General features: G+C 37.7%; 1 protein-coding gene across 2 annotated transcripts in view; it reads right to left on the reverse strand.

Moving 5' to 3' along the window:
• The window catches only part of LDLRAD4 (low density lipoprotein receptor class A domain containing 4), a 285,488-nt gene that overhangs the window by 221,508 nt on the left and 36,259 nt on the right, over positions 1-27,721 (reverse strand). For both annotated transcript variants that reach the window (XM_058043242.1, XM_058043335.1), the window contains exon 2: positions 20,700-20,824. The gene's annotated coding sequence lies outside the window, so the exon portion shown is untranslated. The remainder of the gene's footprint in view (positions 1-20,699; positions 20,825-27,721) is intronic.

Raw genomic sequence — 27,721 nt, forward strand, 5'->3', positions numbered from 1 at the left:
TGTACACTTTATAACCAACCCTCCTATTAGCAAATCTAACTTTTCTTAAAAGGCATTTATATCCCCATATCACCGCATGATACATTTCACTCAATTCTGCAGTCAGAGAGAATCATGTTTATATTACAAAATTTTGGCTAATGTTACATACAGAAACCAACTTTAATCTGCATAAATCAATTTCAAAATAAATACTGCAAGCTAATGTTCCATTTTTTTTTCCTGCATCTTTGTCTTTAGGCTTGAGCACTAAGTGATGAAGAAGTTTATCTCATACATAAGACATTAACACTAATCTACTCCCTCCCCAAGACTTCAACAAAAGGAGCTAAGGGTCATTGAGCCAAAAAAATTAAATGCTGACATGTACATCCAACAACTACCCTTCACTAGCAAATATCCTGTAGAGGAAAAAAAAAGTCAAATAAAAACAATTCTAATGTCTAGCCAAAAGAAAACATTCAGAAAAGAACAGGCTGAAATTCAGTCCCACTCTTCAAGGACAAAAGCTATCTTGTTACAGCTTCAAATCTTCTGTATCATCTGCTTAAACACAGCTAGAACATGAGGAGAAAATTTATGGGACTTTATCATAGTTGGCTTGGGGGAAGGAAGAGGTTTCTCTGTGAGGTTAGGCACAGGACATGATTAGCTTTTTTCCTTCAGCTTTTCCACACATATTTTCTTCTACTGCTAACAGGGCAGTCATTTTGCCCATAGAAAACTGAGTGGCCAAAGCAGCTCTAAATTAAGGTTAACCCCCACTATAAACAGGCTGCCACTTTAGTGAATGTTATGCTATTTTCCACTCAAATTCCAGTCCATATTTCAGCTGTAGGTTTGCACCTGATGAGCTTCAAGCACCATGTATTTGTCAAAGCGCTGCAGTCTAAAGAAAAATACAAAAAACTTTTAACTGTACTGTTACCACTACTACTATTTTACTTTACAGGCCCTCTCCTCAAGTGGGGGAGGGGAGACTGGGGCACAGAGGAAAAAGCTTAATTAAATAATAGAAACATAAATTACTCTCCCAATCAAATTCATCACAATTTTATAAATGGGAAAGAGACTGAAATTAAAAAAAAAAATATATTGTCTAAAAGCTGTCTCTGCAGTGTTCCCAGTTCAGCAGTTATTCATCCAGCAACTCCAGCCAAAGCTCAAGGCAGATGTCCTAAGAACAGGACATCACCAACCTCACAGGAAAACAGAACTGGAAAACATTTTGAAGAAATGTTGGGGAAAAAATAACATTTACTAACTAAAATGAGAACAGAAAAATCAAACACAGCCACCATACAGTTCATCCTTTTCTAAGCCCGGTAGGGATTTAAGAGAATTTAAAAGAATTTCTTCATATTGAATTGGACAAAGCTGAGAGCAACTTCATTGTAGTTTGAAGTGAATTTAGGATAATTGCTGTCCAGAAAATTGATAGTTGGAACGGCTCTAAGCACACAATCACAAGTGTTCTGTAGTCCCAGAAAAGGAAAGAGCTAAAAGACATCACATGACATTTCAGATAGCTACAGAGAAATAGAGGGGAAAAATAGGTACAAATGCTTGTAACTAAAATGCATTTACTAAAAAAATATATCTAGGCCTGGAGTCATTAAAAGGATGCATTAATGAGAATATCTATAATATATTAAAACAACTTTTAAGTAATGCACTGAAGAAGACCAGAGAACAATAATTAAGAAATGATGGAAGAAAACACACATATACTCAGCATCATTTAAACAGCTATGATAAATAAAACAAAATTTTGCTAGGCAATACTGCAAGATATGCGATCAAACTTACAGTTCTACTGCCCACACTGGAATATTTTTAATCACTAGCAGGATAAATCCTGGGCAAAACATAGGAAAAGAGAAAGCAGAAGATTCAACACTTGAAATGAAAAAAAAAAATTATCATGCAGTCTGTTTTCCTCATTAGTATTTCAGTATCTAATGCACTTAAGTTCAGGCTGGAGACAAGCAATTCTCATTGCCTGCCCTCCAAAATAATCAAATCTGTACATTTTTTTCTTAGAATTCCCTTTTAAATATAAATTCCTTGTGATATATTTCCCATATTACATAGTAATACTGTAATATGCTTCTATATAATGTTTGCTCTACAAGTTTGACATGAATTCTTTAAATTAGAGTAGTATTTTAGGGGGGGAAAAAAACCCCAGCTTTGAAAGACGCACCATTTTTCCAGAGAATTCCACCAGATACAAACTTTGGACCTGATGATTAACAAGACCAAACTTCAGCTGTATTAAGATGAAATCCAAACCTAGTATTTGACATTCCATCAAGCAGATTGAAAGGAAGAAGGACCACTAGAAACAACCCTCTGCATGCATGAAAGCCACCCCACCACCACAACCAATCTCCTTTGGTCACATTAACTGCAAAGCGGCTGCGCCCTCACCAAAAAATCTCAGCCAGATTGACCTCTGTTTACTAGAATTTTTCAGAGGACAAGATCTTTGGTAGCAGTCTGTCATATCTCTTACAAATACTTAAAATTTTCCAAAAGGAAAGGAAAATGAAAACATCTCTCTGGTAATTAATACACAGTTCAATATAAAATATTAATGTACCTTCAAATGCTGATTATTCAGAATTCTTTTTTAAGTGCTTTGAAATTTGAGGTTCAATTTGCACCAAATGTGCTTATTTTCAGTTTCAGCAAGAAGACTGGTTATAAGCCAGAAACTAAAAAGTTAAATGAAACTAAATCAAGAACTTGTATTAATTTGTTTTTAAAGTCCTGTGTTTTAAGTGTATCTCTCTAACTTAATCCTCAAAATTATAATTAGACATTTTAGAACAAAGACCTTATGCTGAAACACAAGTTCTTCATCCTCCAAGGTTGTTCCTTGGTGTCACATTTGTATAAATGCTGTTAATGTCACATGGTGTCAGTGCATGGCAAAGGCTGCTATTACAGCCTGGAGCACTTCCCCAGTGCAAGCAAGCCCAGTGAGCCCCAAGAACTGCCCAGCAGCTCCCCTTTAATAAAGCCAGAGTCATGCCCTGATGACCAAAGCTTCACTTAACAAACAGTAAAACACATGAGCAAAACTTTCTCTGAGTTTTGAGTTTAGGGGAAAAAAAAAAAGCAAACCATTTCCTTTGAAAAGCTAGAAAGTCTAAAGCACAAATAAAAACTAGAAAGTTGGCAACAGAGTGAGTTTTTATAGCAGAAGTGCAGAATTAAAGGAAGAGCATTCAAATTTGCCTTCATCTAAAAGAGCCTCCTCAGAACCATGAAAACTATCAAGTGATAATTTGTTGAGTGTGCTTTAGCACTGCAATTTGTATTTAATTACAGTTCCACAGTTATTCCTTATTTAAGCTGTAATGCTCTCCCGGCAGAATGCATCTCACAAGGTTTATTGCATACCAATGGAAGAAAACCTTGCTTCTTCAATCACCAGAAGGGCAGCAAATTTTCCCATGTACTCACTACTACATTAGAGAAATAGCATTTTTAAATATTACATTCATATACTTGGACTGAAATTCATACATTACCTGAGATCAATGAAGATTTAATCAAAAGTTTAATTTGCATCTAGAGTCTAAGCCTGCAATATTAATTTAATATCACTGAAAATAATCAATTTCATAGGTGATAAACAAGAGGGCGGAGGGCAATGTTATCATAAAAACAGAGCAACTGCCATATTCAATCCTTTGGGATTCTTTAGATCCTGCTACACTAGACACTTATGTTTTATTTAATCAAGAACTTCAGACAACACACAACTGTACGTTTCAGAAACAAATCAAGGCCCATCAGTCTGCAGATGTATAAAAAACTTTCCCCACTTCCCTGATCTGTGTCTTAGGCATTTGTTAAGCCTTGAAGCACAAGGTTTAGTGTCTCTTCCAATGAAAACTTTCAGCATTTTTGCAGTAATTGGAATTAATGTTAAGATTCCCTATTCCAATGAAATCTCTTTTTTGTTGGTGAGGAGAACATAATCCACACAGCAGCACATATGAGGCACAGAAGACACACAGTGCTCACCCAAACACACTCAAGTGATGAGCTGCCCAAAAATTAAAACTACTATTAACAATGAGGAAAAGTTCCAAGCTCAGAAAATCTCAAATTATATTTTTCAGTTCTGCAAGACTGCAATTTCTTCCAGATAACAAAAAAAAAAAAAAAAAAAAAAAAAAAAAAGCCAATGAATATGTGCTGAACTGAATTTGACACAAAACCACCACTCTGAACTTAGGAAGTGAAGCACATCTTCAGTAAAACAAAGAAAAACACAGATAAAACCAAGAAAAATTAGGGAAAGCATAAGGTCTCCTAACAACACAGCAGAAATATTCCCTGCTTCATCACATTTCCCTTACAAGACCACATCAGAACTTCCTGCTCTAAACCAAACCCCATTTCAAAGCAAACTTTTCTATCATTAGGCTGTCATCAGTCAAGCTGTGCTCTGCCACAAAGAGTACTGTGTTTAAAAAAAAAAAAATCGAAGCCAAAATACCAGGTCCTGTGAATTTTCCTGAGAAAAGAGATCAAACTCATGAGGTCTTATCAAAGCCACACCACCAAATAAAAATAAAACCCAAAGCAGGTAAAAGAAACAACTAGTTCATGAGACAATAATAAGCTACTGAAAGCACACTAGGTGCAGATCTATGTCTGGACACAGTTACCAGCTACAGGATTTCCATTTTGTAATGAAGTTCAAAACAGAACTTCCCTGATCTGTGTGGCAAGCTGTATAGGAAAACCAGAAAGCTTTGGTTGTCTCTGATATGCATCTGCCATAACTAAAAATTTGTGCTGCTAAAATATCACAGATGCCACAACAAAGCAGTTTTTCATGTGCAGGCACTGAGGGTCCAGTCATGTCAATACCTCTACCCACCTACATCTGGGAGACCTCTCAGCATTCCTAGAGGAGATGCCATTGTGTTGTCACATAGTGCAAGAGTTCTATTGTCATTACATTGCAAGGGTTCCATATTGCTAGAGTTTCCTATCTCCTTGATGTTTTCTGTAGGCTGCTCCTCTAGGCACTGACTCTTCCTTATCCTCACAGCAGCCGGCTGACTCCAGTTCCCACCAATCCACTCCTTTATAACACTTCTTACTGGCTACAGGTGTGGCCTGTTAACATCAGGCCTGCTCCTAATCTTTAGTAATTGGTTCAGCTGCAACTCTGTTAGGGGAGAACATTACATTCTGTACCACCTTCACTTACCCATACTGTATCCCCCTACAATTCCCCCTTTTTCTTTTAATTGCAGAGTTGCAGCATTTCTAGAAGTACATATTCAAATAAATTAACATTATGACACATTCATATATTTCATTTAGAACTAAGAGTCATACAAATGTTCAGACAACGTTATAGTACAAATAAATATATATTTCTGAGTGTTGGTTCAGTTTTGCAGCTTTTCTCAGTTTACAAAGTACTTACCTTCAAAATCTTCTATACTCATATTTAACAAACGCTAATAGCTGCAATCGATATATTTTACCAAGAGTTTAGTACTAAAGTCCTTTTCCCTGAATCCACGGGGTTAAATAATCGAGTCCTGTTTCCCCGAATCCACAGGGTCATATAGCTTAGTCCTGAATCCACAGGGTCATATAGTTTAGTATTTGAGTCCTTTTTCCTGAATCATGTCGGGTTCACCATTTGTTATCATATAGTGCAAGGGTTATATTGTCATTACATTGCAAGGGTTCCATATTGCTAGAGTTTCATACCTCCTTGATGTTTCTCATAGGCATCTCCTCTAGGAACTGACTCATCCTTGCAGGAGCCAACTGATTCCAGTTCCCCTCAACCAAACCAATCCACTCTTTTATAACACGCTTCTTATTGGCTACAGGTGCAGCCTGTTAACATCCGGCCTGCTCCTAATCTTTAGTAATTGGCTCAGCTGCAACTCTTTAGGGGATAAGATTACATTCTATACCACCTTAATTTACCCATACTGTATCCCCCTACACCATCGTGCCTAACATTCAGGCCACGTGGATGCATGTGGATAGCCTTGGACAAGTCTAATCACTGTACTGACTGTATGGGTGAGGAGCTGTAAAATGAGGTCAAAATTAAAGGTAAATGGAGAAGATTTACAATTCTTTCATATTTAAAGTTATTTTTTTTAAACTGAAGTCTTTGTAAGATTTGCCTGTTAAACCTCAAAAATCTCACTGCTCTAGGACACTGCTGACCCACGGTAGAACACAGGGTATTTATATAAGAAATCCTTTCTTTTGTCATGTTTTGGATATTGGCTTTCCTCATATGTGTGCAAACACATGTTCTTCTGAATTAGCTTAGACAAAAAGACAGACTAGCTTGCAAGAGTGAAGGAGTCTAAGTGGTGCTGACTTTTTCACATTTCAAATGCAAATTATTTATTCAACTACACGATGCCAAATCATTTTTTAAAAAAACTCCATAAAACACATTCCCACAGCTAACCCTATTGTAAGTAGAGAATGGAGCAACTAAATTCAAATGCTACCTTAAAATGTTATTTTCTTAGTACTTAAGGCAAGTAAATTAAGGTTTATACGAGGTCATTTGCATAATAAATATAAAACCGCTATTAAATAGCAATAGCTTCTTCTAAAATGGTTTTTGATGCCTCTAATCAAATGAACATGATACAAATACATGCACATAATTCTAACTCAGCTATAAAGTCCTAAACACTTTTTCCATCAGAATAGTCTTCATAATAAAGACAACATTTAAGAACCAATAATAATACATGCAGAAACTGTGCTCATCTATATTTTCTAAGCTTTTATATTAAGATTTGACGTAAAACTTATATCAAAGACAGTAGACATTCAGTAGACAGTAGATATTCAAATGTGTTCTATAAACAAAAAAAAAAAAAAACCAGTGTCATGCCCAGAATTTTGGAAAGAAAACAGAAATTATCATTATGTAGAAGAGACAGCCTGGCTGCAGTACCCTAACACACACTTTCAATAAAGACTGGAGAGGAGGAGACTGGAACACCTCAAGGTATCACAATATTATAGAGTTATTGCCTTATAAGCAGATAAACTGCATTTCCAAAGACAGAACAAAAACTACACAAACTTTGTCAGAAGTTATTAAATGACAACACAGTAAGTTAGTTAAGCTTCATGACATCATGAATCTTCAGTATTTTGTCCCTGCTGCTTTTCCTCTCCACAGAACCAAACTGAGAAATGTGTGGATATGAATGAACAGTTCACATTTTCATATGTATTGCCTGAGAATCAAATATTCAAGAGAGATGGCAATTTGATGGGACGACTGCAGGAAATGTGTTTTTCAGCCACACATATTCAACACACTGCTTTCTTTATAAACATTAATAGAAGTGTGGATGCATCTAAGACCTTTACACAAGAAGATACAAGCTGACAGCAGTAGCAAAACCACAAGAGGTATGGTTGGTATTAGAAACATGGATGTGAATTCAGTTTTTCAAGATGATCCTTTGTTAAGAGCCAATTTCAGTTTTGCAATCCAGCAAGGAACATCATGCCTCATACCAAATTCAGGGGATAAACTCTGCAATTCAGCTGAGCAACATTTGTCTTCTCTAATCATGACGCCTTGCACTTTTAAGATGTACACTAATTAAACTAGAAAAGGTCACACAACTGAAAATGTTCACTATTTGGGAAAGACTTCATAACAAAATCTTTCCTGTCTATCACTAATCTTCTATACACAATAACTGTCACTTTGATAAAGTGTGTCTGTCAGCCTGCTTGTGATTATACACAAGAAGCTTCAGCCTTTATCCACTACAAGAGTTCATGAGCTTGTTCTTGCAAACCTCAGTAAAACAGAGCCACAAAAGAGAGGAAGCAAAACCCAGCACTCCTCAGGATTACTCTGTCATCTGTTCAGGAAACAATTTCTTTGTAGTTTAAGAACTTGAGATTTTACTTAAGGATTTCAGTACTGAAATTCCAGAATAAAAATATGTCTATATTTACACAGATAGGAAAAAGAGGAGACAGAAAATACCACCTTGGTTCTAATCCCAATCTTTGAAGATTAGCTGCAGTGTGATCTGCAGTTCTTATGTCTCCTTTCCTCATGGGTTATCTGATAATATCGTTATTCTTCCAATGTTTGAAACCTTAAGACCCTCTACAGAGGGTCCACTCCTTCCTCATCCCATATAGTACCTCAAAAAAAATGAGACTAGAAAGCATCAATTGTGTCTTAAGACTGTGCCAACAGCCAGTGAAAATGCTTAAAATGCTTCCACATTTACAGATAATTGGTGAAAAATTGATCTTTCTTTAGTTCAGTTAGGAACTTGAAAAGATGTTGGGGTTAAGCCCTGTGTTCTGAAGTCCTCCCACAATGTGAATAATCTTCCAGCCATAACCCAGAAAGCTGCTCCCTCTCTGAATCTCTTCTTCTCCAACTTTTCTTATTATGTAGAAAACTTTTTTCCCCAATATCCTGCTTTTTCTCAGGTATTTAATGGGTGATTTAAAAGACATAAAAAGATGAAGAGAAAAAGGTTCCTACTCTTCACATCACAGTGACTGCACAAGACCAGGAGGAAAGCCTGCATTGCAGCACAATTCTATCAAACTTTTGGGCCTTTCAAAGGCTGCAGAAATGCCTTCCTATTGCTGAAGGAGGTGAAAGAAAAATAAAAATCACACAATCTAACCAGCCTGAGAACAGTGGGCTTAAGAGTAAGTGTTCATTCAGCACAGATGCTGACAGAGCAGGTGAAAATAAAATGCTTTCAGAACCTTTCACAATCTATTTCTGGATCAAGTTCCCAGCTTCATATGGTTTCCTGCCACTTTGAACTACACCTTAATGTAGCTACCTTTTCAAACAGTATTCAGTATAGCAGACACAAAGAAAAACTACAGAAAGTACCAAAAAAAACCCCCACAACTACATATGAACCCAAGTACATGTGTTGCTGCCATTCAGCACAGACCCAGGAAGTTTTTCCCAGGGGAAAAAAACTTGAACTTAAACAACTCTTACATGCTGCACAACATAAAAAGGAAACCCCAACAATCTAGCACCTTGTGTAAGGAAATCATATCCTCAAGTGGAGGAACTAACATACATACATCAGAATATACTAGAAATCTCCAATAAACTCACTTGCGAGACAGCCATGCCATTGCTCTCTTTCAACAAAATCCAACAATCAGACTGCAGCTACATTTATTTCCCTCCTCATATGCAGGATTTCAGGATATACTCCTCTTTTGTCCCAGTCCTCATCTTTTTCTTTTTCCATTAGGACACTACAGATTGCAAAGGCTAAGAGGAAGCATGCCTGAGCCAAAAGAATTTTCAGTCTAAAGAAAACTGGTACAAAATGAACTTCAGAACTGCAAGTTAAGAGGAAGCTGGTCAAATTCAGTGTTCAGAAAATAGAGCATAAGCTTTTCTGTGGGAAAGCTTCTCCATAGTAACTAAAACTGCCATCTGAGCATTGACTCCCTGTCAAAAATACCCTCTACATAAAAACAAAGTACAAAAGCCTCTGAAAAGCGAGAGATTTCAATGACCCAAAAAAAGAGGACAAGAGGAGGATCCTCTAAGCATATACAATTTCTCCACTGCTGATCTTTTTTACTAGTAAGGAATGACAGAAAAAAATATAACAAAAGATTAAACAGGTATTTAACATGTTCCAGGTAACATTATCATGGCAATTAGTAAATTGGTGGTAGTGCTTCTCCAGCAAGAAGAAGGATCCATGCAGCTGACTCTCAGCATTACAATTAGGGGTCAGAGAACTGTTCATCCCTTAAAACTGCTAAGCTTTAAAAATTGGTCTGTATTTTTTCAGGTCAAGTCTCTGCTTTGTCTTAATTTTTAAAGTATTTTAATTTCAGACAGAACAACTCAGTTGTTTCACAAAGCAAGAGAAAAATATCTTGTTTAGTCCTTGTAAAAAAGACAGACTTTATAAGAAAACTTGCAAAGACTGGTGTTTCCAAGAAAGGGTCTGGGATAGTTTTGGATAAAGAAGATACCCTGTGACACTCAGGATAATTTCTAAATACATCTCACACATATTTCAAAACATCCAGATTGCTCATATTTTTTATAATACAGTTGAGGTCCTAAAAGGGTCTGATCTGACCAACCATTCCTTCTTTCTCACCCCAGAAGGAAGAACCCCTGAAGAAACACACACCACCACAGAGCCAAAGCAGTCCAAGGAAGCAGTCATTGTCATTGTCACAACTACAGCTGCCTGCTGTAAGCATCAGGACAAGCTACCATCAAAACTTAAATTTTTGCAAATATATATAGTAAGGAATCTGCTTTTCAAGAAGAGAGAAATGTTTCTAACACTGGACACCAAAATTCTAGTTGAACGATATTTCAGAGTCAATGCGTATAAACCGTTTCAGCCACTAAAGCATCACACCCTGATAACGTGCACCTCTATCCAGAGGGATCACATTGTGCTTTGAGGTTTTTCTTAGGATTTACAGCACAGGCATGCCAGTCACCAGGAATGGGAAGCACAGCCACACCCTACAGAACACTCCCAGTAACAAGGACAGCAGGGAGAGTGAGCTCGCTGCCCCTCCAACTTGCCTTTGCCTCCCTTCTGTAGGGAGGTGATGAGCATGAAAAAACTGTTACTGTCATTTTCCCCACCATAAAAACCACAGTAAAAAGCACAGTAAATTATAGGGACAAATGAACTATGGCCAAGAACACTCCATTAAGTCAGCACTGAAAGTCTCATGGTTTCTTTCTGCTTAATATTTTGTACCTTACAGCAAGTTTCCCTAATAACACATACAGCTCAGATTCCTACACTTCCAAGGGCTTATTAAATTAGCATAGGTAAATATGAACATTTTCATATAGAATTAAAGACAAATATTCAGAATTGCAAGTGAAAATAAAATAACATCTGACCCTGTACTTAAAATACAAGGAATAATAAACTTGATTTATTAATATCACTGAAAAATAAATTAGATGTTCATAAATTAGGTAACTCCTGAACAATCAGGAATTTTCATCCAAAATGTTGGGGGATAATGTGGAAATTCTTTCCATTTATTATTAAATTGAACACAAACAAAAAAAAAACTCCACACCACAGGCCACTGTATTTTTCCCAAGATCATTAAATATAATCTTGAAACAACTATCCAACCTTCAAAGAATTTCTCTACCCTAGCTGAAATCAGTACAGAAACTTTGCTATTTTTTCTTGAAGGAATCCTTCAACTGATTTCATTTGAGAACTTCCTAATTGAAAACATTAGCAGAGCCAAGAAGAAAATGTGATGCAGCATAAAATCATGCAAAATCAATTTATATAATTGTCAATACATCCGTTTTTTTAACAATAAATTGCTCAAAATTTCAAGAAACTACCAAATAAAATCTTGATGAATTTTCCTTTAAAATCTATGATCTTTTCCCACTCTGTACAATTTGCAATAAATTTGCAATCAGCTTCAAAACAGTTCATTCCTGTGAGACTGGTTTCAGTTTCAGGATTGCAACTGTGTGGTAAGTGCTTCTCTTTCTGTTGTTTTCCATTTCCAAACGTAGGCTTTGATCCCCTCGCTCTTGCTGGTAGAGCAGTCGCCTCACACACACAGGCTCTCTTTGAAGCCTTCCAACAGTGCCAAGAAAGAAGCAGGCTATGGCAGCAGGCTCAGTATTCTCTGGTTATGCAACAGATTAGATCATTATCAACAAAGCTGGATGCCTCCAGCCGAGAAAAGAAATGGGGAATTTGAGAGCAAGTTTTTCTTTACTTTTTCTATTAAGGGTGGCTGCTTGGTCAGTTTGAAAGGAGGAAAAAGTTACCTCCAATTAAGAGCTGGTCATGTCAGATAAGATTACAGTGAAAAGCTCCATAATAAATATTACTGTCACAGTTACCAGTCAGTTCTGTTCTTTCCTTGGCACCAAAGTTTTCCCATTCATTGTGTAATGCAAAAGAAATATTTGGCTCAAACTAATGCCAATAATTTAAGAAGTCTGATTTAGCCACATGGGTTTCATTCCCCATAGATCAATGACCATGTGCCAACAGGATGCAGGAGAAGAGTCTGGATTCTCACATACCTGCAGATAGAATCTGTGCATCTTATCTATGATATATACACAGCCTGTGCGTGAGGATATCCTACACATTTGTCACATTTCTGTCTTCTCTAGTTGCTCCAACAACTTTTAAATCATCAATTAAAGATATTTCAGTTCAGAATTCCGCTTCAGTTAATGGATAAAGCACCTACTGATTGGGCATGCAGCAAATACAGGGATTTTGAGTCTTCGTATACAGCAGAAAAGTACATACTTAGTAATTTCTTAAGGGAATTCCTTGTATAGCTGCATCTTCCTGATAATTTTGGTTTCCTACATGAAACAAATCCCCGAGTCAAGTTCTGACAATTAATGTATAGTGAGGAGGAGAGATTAGAGAACACCGAACAGATTAAACAATTTACTGTTTGTATGTAAGAATTCAGCCACTGAGGCTTACAAATGCATGCAAATAAAACCAAAAGGCTTTGAGAATCCTAACTGAAAGCTTTTACAGCTCTACAAAAGACATTAAGAGTATTTAGATGCTGGTTATAGGGAAAAAGCAAGTATAAACAGTTTAATATAGAAAAAACTATACAGTTGCTCTTAATAAGAGAGAATAGTCTTATAGTGTTTCAATGTGTTAATTCTAGATCATTATAAATTTTTATACTTAGAAAGCACTACAGAAGTTGAGTTTTGCTTTTCAAGTTCCCACAAAACAAGCATTAAAAGTATTGTGTGCCTGGTTACATTACAAGATGAATGTAACACTTAAAATTACATTATCCAATAAAATAAGTACTATTAAGAATGGCAGAAGTTACATGACCAGTGTAATTTGTGTACAAATGCATATTATCATGAGATCATCAGGAGCTTAAAGAAAATCTAGAAATCAGAAGCTCTGGGTTCTGGGCTTTATTCATAGGAGATACTTTCCAGACAGGAGATTACTCCTTTTTTTTTTTTTTTTTTCATTTCTAATACAGCTGAAAAATATTGGGCCAAATAAATTATGAGCATAATAATGAGCTCTTAGTCCTCACTTGTTACTTCCCTTCTTTGATATTATCACTGAAGGATCAGAAAAACATGTCCCCATCTCTCTTGAGAAATTATACAATACTTTATTGTATGATTTGACTCTTTAGAAACACAGACCTAAATAAAATCAGGTATTTATCTGGACTGCCTTCATCTCTATCTTTATCCCACAGTCAATAATTATTAAAACTTCCTATGAAAAAATAAATGGCATTCCCCCCAAATCACGCCAGAAGGAAAATCACTGATGAGTCAAAGCTAGTCGTAAGTGGGACACAAAGTATGATTCATAAGTCATTGCTTTGGGTTTAATTCTTGAGAGAGAAAAAGCTCCATCAATAACATCAGACAGAAACTCAAACTCCCATTACAAAAACATACCATTAAATTCAGTGTGTCTTTTCATTCTGAATGTTTCTGTTATGTGTGTTCACCGCAAGGGTTTGAAGCCATGACAGTAACCTTCAGCAGCTCCTGCAGGCAGTGAAATCTTGCAGAGGACACTGAGAGTGCTGGGCCACATTCCTGAGCTGTCTCCTACACAGCTGCAGGGCACAAGCTCTGTGTCCACCACTGGGGCAGAGGGAATGGGACCCTTCTGACTGAAACCACAACAGAACACCAATTATGGCCCCACTCGGTCATTGCCAGCATCAAGTTTATCAAAGCAGATGAGATTCACCTAATTTGCCTTCTTTTTTTTCAAATGTAGTATTTAGGCAAACTGGACTACAACACTAAAAAAGGAGATGAGTCCAAGGAGATGATGGCAGAGGAACCAAGAGGAACAAGGAGCACCACCACTACTTTCAGGCAACAGATCAGATACTAAGCACTATGTCAAAATTACCTCTGGGCATCAGCTTTCGTAGCAAATTGGGTTCAAGGGCATTCCCTCTCCTCTGCACTGCATATTTATCTTATGTCTTTCTTTCAGCCCACACCCAAAACAGAGGCTTTGTGCAGTAATTCCATTTTAAGCCCAAAGGTCATTTATGACAAGAATATTTTTAATATTTAAAGTATAGTAGAGTATATACAGAATTCTAGATCAATAGAGAAACAAAAAAAAAGAGACCAGGGAGGCTTTTTCATTAAGGAGGTAATAATACAGTAAAAGGATCTATAAAAAGCCTCATTCAAAACCGTGTATGACCTTGCTGTTCACTCACATCCTTCAAGCTGACCACTGAAAGAAATATAAAGTAATATTCATTTTCCCACATGCTCATGGCAGTCCAAATGACAGCTCTGACACTGGAAACAGACTGGCAAAATATTGTATTTATCTTTAACCTCAGCCATGAAAAATGTGAGAAATAAATTAAAAAGCCATGCTGCTATTGGACATTTCACAACTTAATCATACATCACACCTGTACAGCAGAAAACATGCAACAAGACTAAACTTCTAAAGTGTAGCTGGATATAAATGTATGCTGCTTTCCCTGTCCTGTCAGCCAGCAGGCCTTTAAAGGAAGATTATCAAAGGCACTCCAGTCACTGTGATGTGAAGACAGAATAAGTGAGCACGACCTTGAGTTCTCCCTTTGTATTTCATGGCATTTTTTTAAAGTATTTTTAAATCATCCAAACAGTAAGTACGAACATGGCCACTACTGAATTCACATGCTTTTGAATAGGATGATGAAAATTACTTGAATTAATGTCTTTTGTCTTATGTGCTCATTTACATTCCCCTCAGGAATAATGTATTAGCAATGTCACTGCTATGAACAAGGAGGTGACATATCAATAACTATCATCTATTAATAAATACTTTACTCATTCCATGAGGTTAATCTTCATATGCACCCATGAGGCAGGAAATTACAGTCAGTATTTCCCCTGGGGATGCTAAAGTCATGTTATAGACTGTCCTAGCCCATGCAGCAATTCAGGTGTCAAAGCCATAAGTAAAATCTGTCAGAGACCTTGCCTCCTAATCCTACATTCTAATCACTGAATTTTGCCCATCTGATGAAAGAAACTATAAGAATCATGCTGTCTTATCATAACTGAAATTTAAAACTGACATTTATTAAAAGCTGTTATAAGCTAAAAGAAAAACTTGCCATTAAAAGGGGAAATTATGAAACCCTCATGATTTATCAACTGGTCTCCCCTTCATCTTCCAAGGACATATGTACGATAACTGCTAGAGTTACTGCTCCCTCAGATTAACACAGACCTTTATTTGGAATAAACATCTTTTATAAGGAATTTGAGAATGTTTTCTCTGTCTAAATTTATTGACTTCTCTTTACGCAGCTCCTAGTTCTCAAATACTCCCTGGAACATGAACAGAACACCTATGATATGAGATACTGCTACTGTTGCCAAGAAAAGAAGGAGAAACACTGAGTTAAAAAAAAAAAAAAAAAAAAAAAAAAAAAAAAAAGATAAATATCTTGCTGCGCAACACAAATTCACTGCTCATTTCCCTAGTTTGTTTCTAATAAAATTAATAAAGTAATGAGTAGATAGGCACTCCTCTACTTCTACAAGAATTTAGTGATTGCCTTCAGGAAGGGAAAACTCTTGTGGTACTCACAATCTGCAAGAGTATTATAAAAGTTAGATTCTATCCATATGTTAAATGTTTATTTCCAGCACATCTGTCTTAGCTCAGTAAATGTTTTTAAACTTACAAGGACACTGACTTGAAGAACTGCCTTTAAATGTAGTAGGAAGTGTATGAACAAATCCCTTAACAAGCTTTCGGATCTCTACCCATGAGTTAAAAGAAAAATTAGGTTGCCAAGATTTCAAGGAATTCAGAATGTCACTTGTTCAAACCTCCCCCCACAACATCTACCCTCAATGTGTGCAGCAATGCATTTCTGTTATCACCCAGAATCCAGGAGGTGAGAATGTGAGAAATAGTGAAGTTCTAATGAATTTTTAAAAATCAGTTAGGAGCTCAGCATGGAGATTTGAATAGGTTCAGGGGTTTGTGAAGATTCCTTCCATCTCAATTGTCACCTGCCTGCTCGTGCTGAACGCACTGATGAGGAAATCCTCGGAGCATGCAGCAGCAGCCCGCTGCAGGGACCTACGTCACTGGAAATGTTCCAAAAAAAAACTTTGGTGCCTGAAGAGTTCTTTCCTTTCCAAAAGTTCCTTAAGATAGAAGGAAATTAATGTGGCAGGTTCTGGTAAGCACAGACAATGGCACTTTTTTGGGCGGGTATTACCTCACCCAAGAACACCCACTTGCTCATTTTTCAGCTGACTGAAGACCAGCTTCTTCTAGTACAGCCATGTCCTCCTACAGGGAACACTCATTTCCACTGCTGCTATAACAATTAGAAGACAACACTAATCACTGCAAGTACTACAGGCCCCTATACCCCATCACACACACACAAAACACTGCTCATTTCTACCAGGAATTTCCAGCTTAAAGGAGAGTAGACAGATCAATATTCACAAAGTCTGGAACACAGCTCTTAACGCATATCCTTCCATAAGAGCTGGGCCAATACAAATGTTATTAAAAGCAAAGGAAAGGGGCTGGATTACCCATGGAATTATATAAATTATGAAAACCATAAAAGCAAATGTCAGTCTTGAAAAAAAACACTAATTTAGCTGTCCTCCATGAAGGCAAAAAAGCAACAAGTAACACATTCCTTGATGAAAACCACTCCTTCTAAGCCTGAAAGCAAGCCTAAACTGAAAATACAGGATTAAGCACTTCACCTTGTTTTGTGGGGAGTTTCACTGAGCACAACAAGAATATTCCTGTGTGCTTTATGCAAGGGTGTTTACAGGACAAGACTGAACTGCTGAGCCATTATTTTACTTGTGGCTCAGGAATCATTCCAAAGCAAACATGAGAGGGAATACAGCAACATGTATTTTCAAAATTAATCAAATGCATAATAAATTTTAAGCTATGAAATTTTCAATTTTGTCAAGGTTGCTAAAGTTCAGCTCTAGTTGATCATCAAGATTATTTATTGCCTCGCTAGTAGTCAGTACTGACAGACAAGTAACCCCAAAGTCACTATCACACAACTCAGGAGATAAATACTTCTTCCAAAAGTAAATATTTCCAGAAAGAAAACAAAATCCTCTATATTGCTGATAGTACAAATAAGCAAACAATACAGGAAGTCCATGCTTTTCTGTTCTAAATACAACATTTTTCCATAAAGGAATGTGTTTGGTCATATGTGAGAAAGGAGAATGAAAGTAAAGGTCCCTTAACTTTATCTCCACACAGTGGTAGCTAATCCAGCATATACAACAAAATGAGATCCAACAAATCTTATCTACTAAAATGAATGTTCTGGAACCTCACACTCATTCCTCTGTCTCAGGAGTCAAAATATTTTTATCTTCTAAACAAAAAATTATTCTATGCTTATGAGCATGCACAACATTTAAGACTGTCTCCTCATCTTTTAAATTCTTGCTTAAAAACTACGTCTTAAAATTTTCCATAGCATTTCTTGCTGCGTAGGTAAACAGTTTCTCTTGTGCCAATGTCAATAGGGCAGTATTTGATACAACTTCACCCAAAAGCAAGCCAATCTCAAAAAATATAGGTAATATTTAGAAGATGCATGTGTTCATGATGCTTTATCTTCTCTTCATTTATGAGACATTCTGAAATTTGAGCCATCCACTATAAGAAAAGAAACAACCTCTAACAACAAGAATTTCATCTACTCAAAATCCTCCTCAAGGGTCTCCAGAGAACCAGGACAACCCAGTGTTTCATGGCACACACTCCAAACCACTGAAGCAAGCACAAGCCAGATTGGAAGAGTTAAATAAAGCAGCTAAAATTCAGCAGCATTGTGAGCCATTCCAGACTCCGGTTACTGTAACCTACACTGGGTGTCCTCTGCATAAGCACCAGTGTGACTTTGTGGACTGCTGAGACTCAGTCTGTTGCAACTGGCATAAGTTGCCACAGGCGAGTAATCACAAGAAACTGACCTTGGCAAAAGCACATTTTACACTTCACTGCTGTTCAACTGTGTTATACTAAAGAGAGAGCAAGTGAGCACAAGCAGAAGGGGGAGGGAGAGAGAACAAAGGGGATAGACAGCATAAAAGTGAATGTAGCCATTTTCAGCTTTACCTGCTTTTAAGATTTTAAGAGAGGTACATCACACCTCCAATGCACATCACAACCTACACATAGTTACATCAATTCTGCATGGTATCATTTTTAAACCATCAGGGTCTGAGGAGATTTTTGGAGGAGGAGGAAAAAGAAAGGAGACTAAGTACTAAATTAGAAATTAAGATCTAAAAAAAATTCTCCCAGCAAGGAGGAGGGAAGTATAGAACTCAATTACAACTTCACATTTTCTTACCACTGGATTAATGCATAAATGAGGATTTTTAAATTGCTCCTTCCTCTTGTTTGGCTACACCTGTTGAGGGTCCATTTTTGAATCAGCTGCAGCTAATAAAGCCTAAATGCATTCCATGAGATGTGCTGCAAGATGTCTTAGTCCTAATTTTTAATGTTTCAGCTCAACCTTAACTTCAGCTCTCAACAGCCTGGCAGAAATTTGCAGAACCAGGATGGTAAAATCCCCACTGCTGCACATCCAGTTGTGTCTGGCTTTTCTCAATCATCTTTGGTCTCCAATGGTTTGAATCAGTTATTTCCTGCTAAATAATTTTCTTAGTTTCTGCATTACTTTTCTTTGGTATTGATTACTGCATCTCCAAAGAAACAGGACCTGGCAGAGCAAGATGGCACAGGATCCCATCATTAGTGCTAACCCACATCCTGCCCAAATGTTACAGCAAGTTTAACACAAGGATCTAACCTTGAGGGTATGCTGGGTTTCCAGGACATTCACTGGATGAAGCAAAACATGCAGAAGGTTTGTACGAGTTCCAAAAGACCGAATCGCTCTCCACTTGGGAAGGATACAAGGTATGCAAGTCTAGACAAAATAAAATGAGACCACATGCATTTGTATCTGCTTCCTCTTAGGTCAGTGGCCTAACAACTCTATGCAGCTTCTCTTCCAGATCTTGAAGTCTGCTTTTCTCCTGTGCAGACAGTTTCTCTCTTCCTCATCTGGTTCCATAAATAACTCAAAACCCTGCTACAAAAGCCAGCCTTTGTTCCTCTCAAACATGCAAACCCTTCACATCTTTGTCTTCACAAAGCCTCCATTCCTCTATTGAAACTCCCAATCCTCCGCCTCAGTCCTCTAAATGTCATTACTACCAGTAAGCAGAAGTGACTTTTTTGGACACAGCCATGTTGTTACCTTAAACCATTCCCATCTGACATGGTATAATGACCTCCCCTGTCACTGGCCAGGGAGATACAAGACTCAGCCCTGACAGCAGATGGCTGCTTCACACACACGAATTCGCTCAGCGACTCAACAATGATACCATCACGCTCAGCCTATAAATTATGAAAACAGCAATTCTATGAAGCATGACCTGAAATTCCAAGGGACTGAAGTATTTCCAAGTCTGAACTTCAGATCTGGGTCAAAAAGGTGTCAGCTGTGGATCTGCAGAATTTTAATCATCTCATCAGACTGTAGCTCCGTCTCTCACAAATTCATGATGTTTGTAAGGCCCACGGGCATGCTTCCTGACACTGAGGCAGGACTCTGTCACACAGGGCTGGACAGGCCACAAAAATACTCACTGCTTCTGTGAAACGTGTGAGAAACTCTTGCAGGGTCTAGACAGAAATAAACTGATGTCTGTCACATTTTTCTGACTGCACTTGGGCACAAAACAGACTTATTAAAATTTTTATTTACTAAGTCCTATAGTAATTAGTTATAATAGATAGAAAAAGATAAAATAAAAAGGGCACAGTAGTTCTGCAACAATTTCTGTGGTTCCTCAGGCTTGGCTGCCTATGGTCAGCATTTCTCACAATGACACACAGCAAAAGACAGAAAAGCGTGATGAAAAAAATACTCATATCCGCAGAAAGAACAAATCTTTGCTTATACTAGGCCAAAAGTTAGCAGATATTTGTATTACACAAGAGCACCCTCAGCCGAACATAAGGATTTGTAATCTCTTACTTCTTCCATGCATAACCTAAACAACAGGTTATTGAATTAGTCTCTCTCTTTGCAGCTCCCTTTGGGTGTCCCAAACCACACCATATTTTAAATATATGTGTCAATCAGTACTGCTTGAGTAATTTGACTTTATAGTTCACTAGCTAGGATCTAATTTTCAAGTCATTTTACTCATTAGGCAGAACAGAAACATTAACTGGGTCTTCCCCATCCATACAAGTACCAATAGGCTGGCTACTGCAGGCATCTCCCTTCTCTTTCCTCTTCCTTTTCCACATTTTTCATGTTAGAGAATTGCTTGAAACTAGTACATTTCCACAAAATATACAAGGCTGACAAATCAAAATCTTTTAACATCTAAAGATCACTAGGAAGGTTTAGCTATAGAAATATATATATGGGTATGTATCTACACAAAGTATCCAAAAGATGATGATTCTGTGGTTGAAATGTTACTAGAATGGGAGTAATTTGACCTAACTATTCCTCTGCTGGAAAAAGATTAAGTTTGTTTGAATTACATTTACCTTTCTTGAAGTGTTTAAGAAAGAAGTCTTGTCTAGTTTAAACTCCTCCAATACAACATAATGATATCCTTGAAGTCCAGAGAGTCAGGAGAGTCTTGCTTCTAGTTGTGAATATGGAGTGTGATCTACAAGAAAAACAAAGTGGGGGGGAAAAAAGTTTGGCAGACAGTCCTTTATCTTTTCAATTGGTCAGTATTTTCAAAATCCTTACAGAAAATGGCCCTGACTCCAGAAATTTAATGAATCAAACAAACAAACAATCACTACTTGGTTTCCAGAAAGAATTCAAAGCAGATTTATTTTTCCATATAAAATATTCTGTTTCTCTCTCTTCGCTGTCTTAAACTTGAACATATTAGAGCGAAAGGCATGACTTCCTCTCCTTAATTAAAAAAAAAAAAAACAACAAAACAAAACAAAAACAACCTTGCAGTGCTAGCATATTCTGCCATAAATTTAAAATTACCATCAGGGAATTTATAACTTTTGTTAGAACCTACGGAAGAGAAAGGCTACAGTTTCTCTGATGTGAAGTGCTAACACACTTCATAAAGTCTGTAGGAACTTAGAACTAAAACTATGAAAAACATAAAATACCCTTACCTCCTACTAGACACTTAAATTAATCAACAGCTATTGGGGAATAAATTAAGTACTCAGCAGCTCTGTTGAATAAGCATGTTTTAGTCTGGAAACAGCTGTGAGAAGTTCACCAAATTTTATTCTCTGCATTGTCCTGCTGCCTCTGAAGTTTCCACTTTTCTGAGGAACATCATTTTTTCTGGAGAGCACATTGAGCCCATAATTTTGCAGATACTCATTGGGTATAGTATCAGCTCAGTCTTTCTAGTTCTTTCAGTGACAGCAAGAAAACTCACAAAAGCTTTGCCTCAGATTTCACAGGCATGTGTGTGCCTCTCTCTCAGTACCCCGGCCGACATGCCAATATGTAGGATTAAACTTTTTCCAAGGTTGAATAAGCCACCATCTGTCTATCTTGTGTGGTGCTGTGCGCCATCCGGGAGACTTGTCCCTTAGAGCATGTTTCTACCATATGTCACTCCTGAGTGATCAGTTATGCCAAGACATTTGGGAAAAAATGACTAAGTCGAGCTGGAAAACCCTTTCCGAATTCCAGAGGAGGTTTGCCAAGCCTGTATTTGCAAATAACTTCACATCCACCGGTTTTTGCATATATTGTGCATAACAATAAATAGTAACCTTTACTCAAACAGACAGGAGGTGTGTGCCCTCCACCGTCCCGAACTCAGGGACTTTTCAATAAGCCAAGGGATTCAAGTATGACACATCTTCAGGAAAAATACAAGAAACTTTTACAGTGACTTTTACAATCACTAACTTAATAAAGGGGGGAGAAAAAAAATACTATAGAATGCATTTTAAGAAAGACTCAGTTTGTTGTTTTAAAGCCACAACAAATCAGTAATTTCTTTCAGAATACTCAACTAGAAATACCTAAGGCAACTGAATACAAGAACTTTTCCTAAAAGTAACCATCCAGCAATGACCATCTAAAGCGCTCACCTGCATGCAAAGTGATCACCGAAACTAAACGTTAAACTGCTGATACAGTCCATGCAATTAGAATTTGTCTAATAAAGAATATGACTCTATCCTATTTTAGATTTAAAGAACCATTTTATGTTCCAATTCCTCAATTATTAAATTAAAACTCAAGCCAACATCATTCTTATGGCCAGCTCAAGGCTGCTCATTTACATAACTGACTTTCAAGGGCACTTCCTCACACAGCAATTAATACCAGCAAAAAATCCACAGGATCTGCTACCTAATATTAAGGAAGACATTCTTGAGAACATTAAAAGAAGAAAGAAATTAGTAAATCGTGATTACATCCTCCCTGAGTAAGATTAACATTGAAAGGAAATCTACTCCTAAGGGCAAAAGGAGAAATATTACATATAAGAAGACAAATTATAGGAATCATTACATTTAGTGACAAAAGTGAGATTAGGAGCAGTACTAAAGTCCAAGAGAGAACACCAACCTTTGTGTTTTGCCTTCAGAATTTGGACAATCATTGAAAAAGAGGGAATACGTGAAACAAGGATTCACTACAGCCCACTGAGATTTGTAGAAAAAAAAACACATCAAAAAGCAGAAAACGTTCATGTTAAACAAAGAAAACCACTACTGAAAAAGGCTATTATTAAAGGAAAATGAGGTAAATTATCACCTTAGAATGGATTATGATTTTTTTTTTATTTATCTAATTTAAACTGCCTCCTTATGCACAAAGAGTGAAACTTGCAAAGGTGAGGATGTTGGTAACAAATCAGACGACCAAGGAAAGAGAGCCTCCTACTGCAACATGGACTTGCTGAATGGAAAGAAGACAGTAAAATAAATATAGACCAGCTAGGCAAATCTGGACTACTTGCCTACATAACACACCTAATGATATTGAAGCCAGCATATTTTCTGAAAGGCTCAGCTCCTTCCTGGCCCACTCCAGCAGCCTGAGGCATTCACACTGTTGAGCCAAGAGAGACTGGAGAGGCTGGTTCTACAGCACCAACTTTCTGCTAACTCTCCTTATTGCAACAAGAAACCTTTAGGGTAACATGCACCTGCCCTAATGTCCTCCTTGCTTCTGGCATCCCCCTACAGGTCCCAATAATCTTCCCTTCAGGATGAAACATGATTTGCACATAAGACTGACCAACTCATAAAGTTGCAAATGGGGACAAGAGAGGAGGAGGGAAATTCATCAAAGCTGCCAATTAAGAAAATTCTTATTCTGGAAAAAATTTGCACTATGAAGCCAGTCAACAGCTTCCTCACAGAGAGAGCAGCCATGCAGCTTCTGCACTGTCATCTCTTGCCAGAACTACAGCAGAAACAAGAGTTTCTCTTGAGCTTCTCAACAAGCATTGTGGAGATCCATACATATCTGTAAGGAAAAACTATGGAGCAACATAAAGGGAGAAAACACTGAAACCTGGACAAAGATTAAAATTTTTCTTTCCCTTTATTTTCGGCTTGGGGAGGCTCAGGATCCATCACCCATTAGTCCCACGCCAGTGCAGACATCCAAACAGGAATCTTATCACTCTTTGGAAATATGATGCTTTTTACTTTGGTTTAATCACTAGGAGTTCCTTGGAAATTCTTGGCACACACAGGCTGTTTTCTTTTGTGTTCCACTTCAAGTATGTACTAAGCCTCATCTCTCTGTTGTTCTCACACACTTTTTAGGGAACTCTCAAGTCCCCTGAAATTCAAAAGTTCAGGATACCAATAACCACATGCAAATCCATTCTTCTAGAAATAAATTCACTCTTCTGGCACAACTAAAAGTTTCTGTTACATAAATGCAAAACTTAACTGAAACATCTACTGATAAACACAAAACTGCAATACCTCAAAGGCAACAACATTGAAATTTATTTCCACAGGAAACCTCATTTAGCAGGTATGACTTCAGAGACAATGTTTAAAGACAAGAAGGGCTCTTCAAGCACAAGGCCAAACCCAAAGAGTAGTTATGTCCTCTGAGCCACCCATCTGCAGGGTATTTCATATATTCCCATAATCATTCATCACAATTTGCTCCCCAGTGGAGACTCAGGCAAGACTATTTTATTTCAGTGACCATGATGTAAGGGAGAAAATGCAGGTTGATGGGAAGCTATGAAATGTCTCTAAAAACTGCCAAGCAGCCAGTCCTCTAACAAAGTCCATTTTGCAAGGGCTATGGTACTGCAACATAAAGAGTTTGTTTTTCAAAAATGTTAATGCAATATTAAAACAATACACATTCTCTTTTCTTATGAATAATCAATACTCATAAAGTAACTTGAAGAAAGACAATCTCCACATGCCATGTGAAAGCAGCTTGGAGTTACCTTTGCTAGGCGTGCAAAAAGAGGGATTGTTGAGGCAGAGGTAAGCCTTGCTTTTTCCAATCACAGAGATAAAGCAGTTTTCCTTACGTAGCTTTCCTCTTCCTCACTTCCCCTCCTCCACACAAAACCCAAGAAAAGCTGCCATTGCTTCAGGTCAAAGGAAAACAGGCCCAGCTGCCGTGAGCCAAACAACGTACAGGTTTGCTATCTCCCCTGCTGTTTTGGCTCGGGCTCTTCAGACTGGAAAATTCAGAAGCACGATCTCCCAAGCTCTATAAATGCCAGAACCATCTAAGAGGAAAATAGGACAAGGCCACCCCCAGGCAAGTTTGTACTAAAATCTGCTGGCTGCAAGGCAAAAACACAGTAAACATCGCATAGGGACAGACTGCTCCTCAGAAAATATTCCACAAGAACAATATAGCTTCCAAAGAAAGGCTGCGCTAAGGGGACTTCTGGAGGGAAAAAAAATGCAATGTTTTAAAATCCTTGTGAGGAGTTAGTAAGCTAATGGCACACTCAACGACAAATTGTTTGACAGGCAATATGCTTTTGACATTAATCCAAAGAAGAAATGTAAAAGCGACATTGAATGTTCTCTACGAAGTGGTAACAAATTGGGTATCCTAGAATAGTCCTGCAGCTCACTAAGGATATTTTGCTTTTGTCTGAATAATTGATTGCATGGAATAAAACAAGTGATAAAGGCAATTAATCATCAATATCACCACCCTGTCTTTTCAGGAAGGACAATTTTGGTTAAATTTTTGCAGTCCTTGAGAGATGAACTTTGCAACTGATTACAGTATGTTTTAACGTGCACAATACTGACTCAACCTTGAAAAACAAGCCAAAAACAGAAGTTGAAACATCCTTTTTCCTGTGTAGCTCCAATTTGCAGTAGCAAGAAGCTAAACAACATGCTCTCCACCAGATGGCTGAAATAAAAAGAACACTCCTTCTGATTAATTAGGAAACAAATGAATCTGCTGTTAGCACAACAAGTTACCATCAGGAAACCTGGGTTCCCATTAAACTTTGATATCTGTGCTTTCTCTGCAACTGTGTTAAAGACCATCCTCAGATCTGTCTCTCATCACAGACGCAAAGTGTTACACACCAGTCCATCACACACAAGTATCACACCAGCCACTGCACAACCAAAAGGGGAACTGGCCCTTTTCACAGACAACTAACACCACAGTTTTCCTAAAAGAGAATGCATCCATCACAGTAGAAACTAATTAAGGCCTCGTAGTGCTGTGAGGAGAACTAATGGGTAAAACCACCCATCCCTTGTCAGGGTTCAGTGAGCAGGGGAGGCTCATGCATGCACACCCAAGCTCTCCAGCTGGTCCTGGAAACGGAAATCCCCAGAGCAGATACAGTACAAGGAGCAAGGATGTGACAGCCCAAGCAGCAGAGGCCAGCCCATGGTTCCCTGCCAAGGATGACTGTGAACATCTCAAGTGAAGGTTCAGGATCCAGTGCAGGCACTGGGAGGAGAGGGGTGATGGCATAAAGCATGTGGGACTTGCACAAAAGATGTATGAGTGCATGCACTTAGAACGTGAATATAATGTTTGCTGCTATGAGCTGAGTGACTCTGGGAAGAAGGAAACTGAACTTACCTGACCCAGGAAGGTGCAGATAAAAGCTCTTGGTATTGTCATTATTCCTCTGGTTTCTTGGCAAGAACAACTGCAGTGTTACACTAAACTTTAAAGAAGGATCATTTCAGAAGCTGGCTATGGGAAAGAACCTACCATATTTCAGGTATGAAGGACAATTTTGCCTTCTTTACTGATAACACATGTGCCTAAAGAGGCACGATGCCTTAGTGAGAATCCAGGACTGCCAACTAACCTACACCTCTATAATTTTTTAGAGTATTTCTCCTATGTGCACAACTGAAGTTCTCAAACATGTTGAGTGTGTTATTTTCTAAGGCCAAAGGGAATGCAGGAGACATTTATTACAAACTAAATCTAGACTCCTTTTTAAAACCCAAGGTACTATATCCTATTAAGTAATTGAGAAAGCTCAGACACTTGGATAAGAAAACCCAAAACCACTTCCCCACACATAAAAAAAGGGTTTCAATAATTTTAGACATCTAGGAAGGCTGTTGAATTGTGCCAAATGACTGTATCTCATTTTTCCTTACAGACTGGTGATACTTAGGTACTCTGGGAAATACAGGGATACACAAAAATACAGGGATACGCAAAAGAACATAGAAGACACTAATATTTCAAAGTGCACCTATCCATTACATCACACATACAATTACAGGGGGGGAAATTACTATTTTTTGAACCTTTACAGTCAGAAAATGGAAAACTTCAATAAATGCAATATTCTTTGGCACAGTGTTTTTAGAAGACCCGCTTCTGTTTGCTTATGATTTATTTGAAGCCTCCTTTAAGAGCTGTGTTGGCAGAGACAGTGAACAATAAACCTGTGTACCCTCTCCTCACCACTCACAACATTGAAGATCTCAAGAATATCTTCCAATGCATCTTCTTCTCAAGATAAAAAAAAATCCCTGTTTCCTGTGGACATAAGCCATTCTATATCTCTTACAAATGCTGCTTTTTCCAAAATTTTCTCATCCTGTTATATTGTTTCTGAGCTGAGGGACATGAACTGTGCATGATGCAAGATGCTGGTGAGCCATGAACATACAAAGTAGCAAAAAGGATACCACCTCTTTAATGCCCTATTCCTTTACTAATATTTCCTAGTATTTGATTTGCTTTTTTGATCAGTGTAGAGTAGTGAGCTCTGGTTTTACACTGCTGTTTATCACAACTTGGTAACTGACTCACACATGGCAACAGCTCAAGACTCACCATTATTTTCTCCCTATGTAGACCACTTTATCCACACTGAATTTTACCTGTCTTACCACTACTCAGCCACCTAGCCATGTCAGTCAGTCCTCCAGTTCTTTTCATGGTCCACTTCAACCTTACTACTATGAGCAAGTTACAATCATCAGCACACTCTCTCACTTCATCAACAAGGTCAAATGACCAGTCCAACTACTCTGAGAACCACTGTGTGGTGACAAGTGACTGAGAACCACTTAAGTTATTCCCACCTTATTCCTCCCATCTTCTACTGATT

This window comes from Melospiza georgiana, chromosome 1 (assembly GCF_028018845.1).
Source record: "Melospiza georgiana isolate bMelGeo1 chromosome 1, bMelGeo1.pri, whole genome shotgun sequence".
In the NCBI taxonomy this organism is placed as follows: Eukaryota; Metazoa; Chordata; class Aves; order Passeriformes; family Passerellidae; genus Melospiza; species Melospiza georgiana.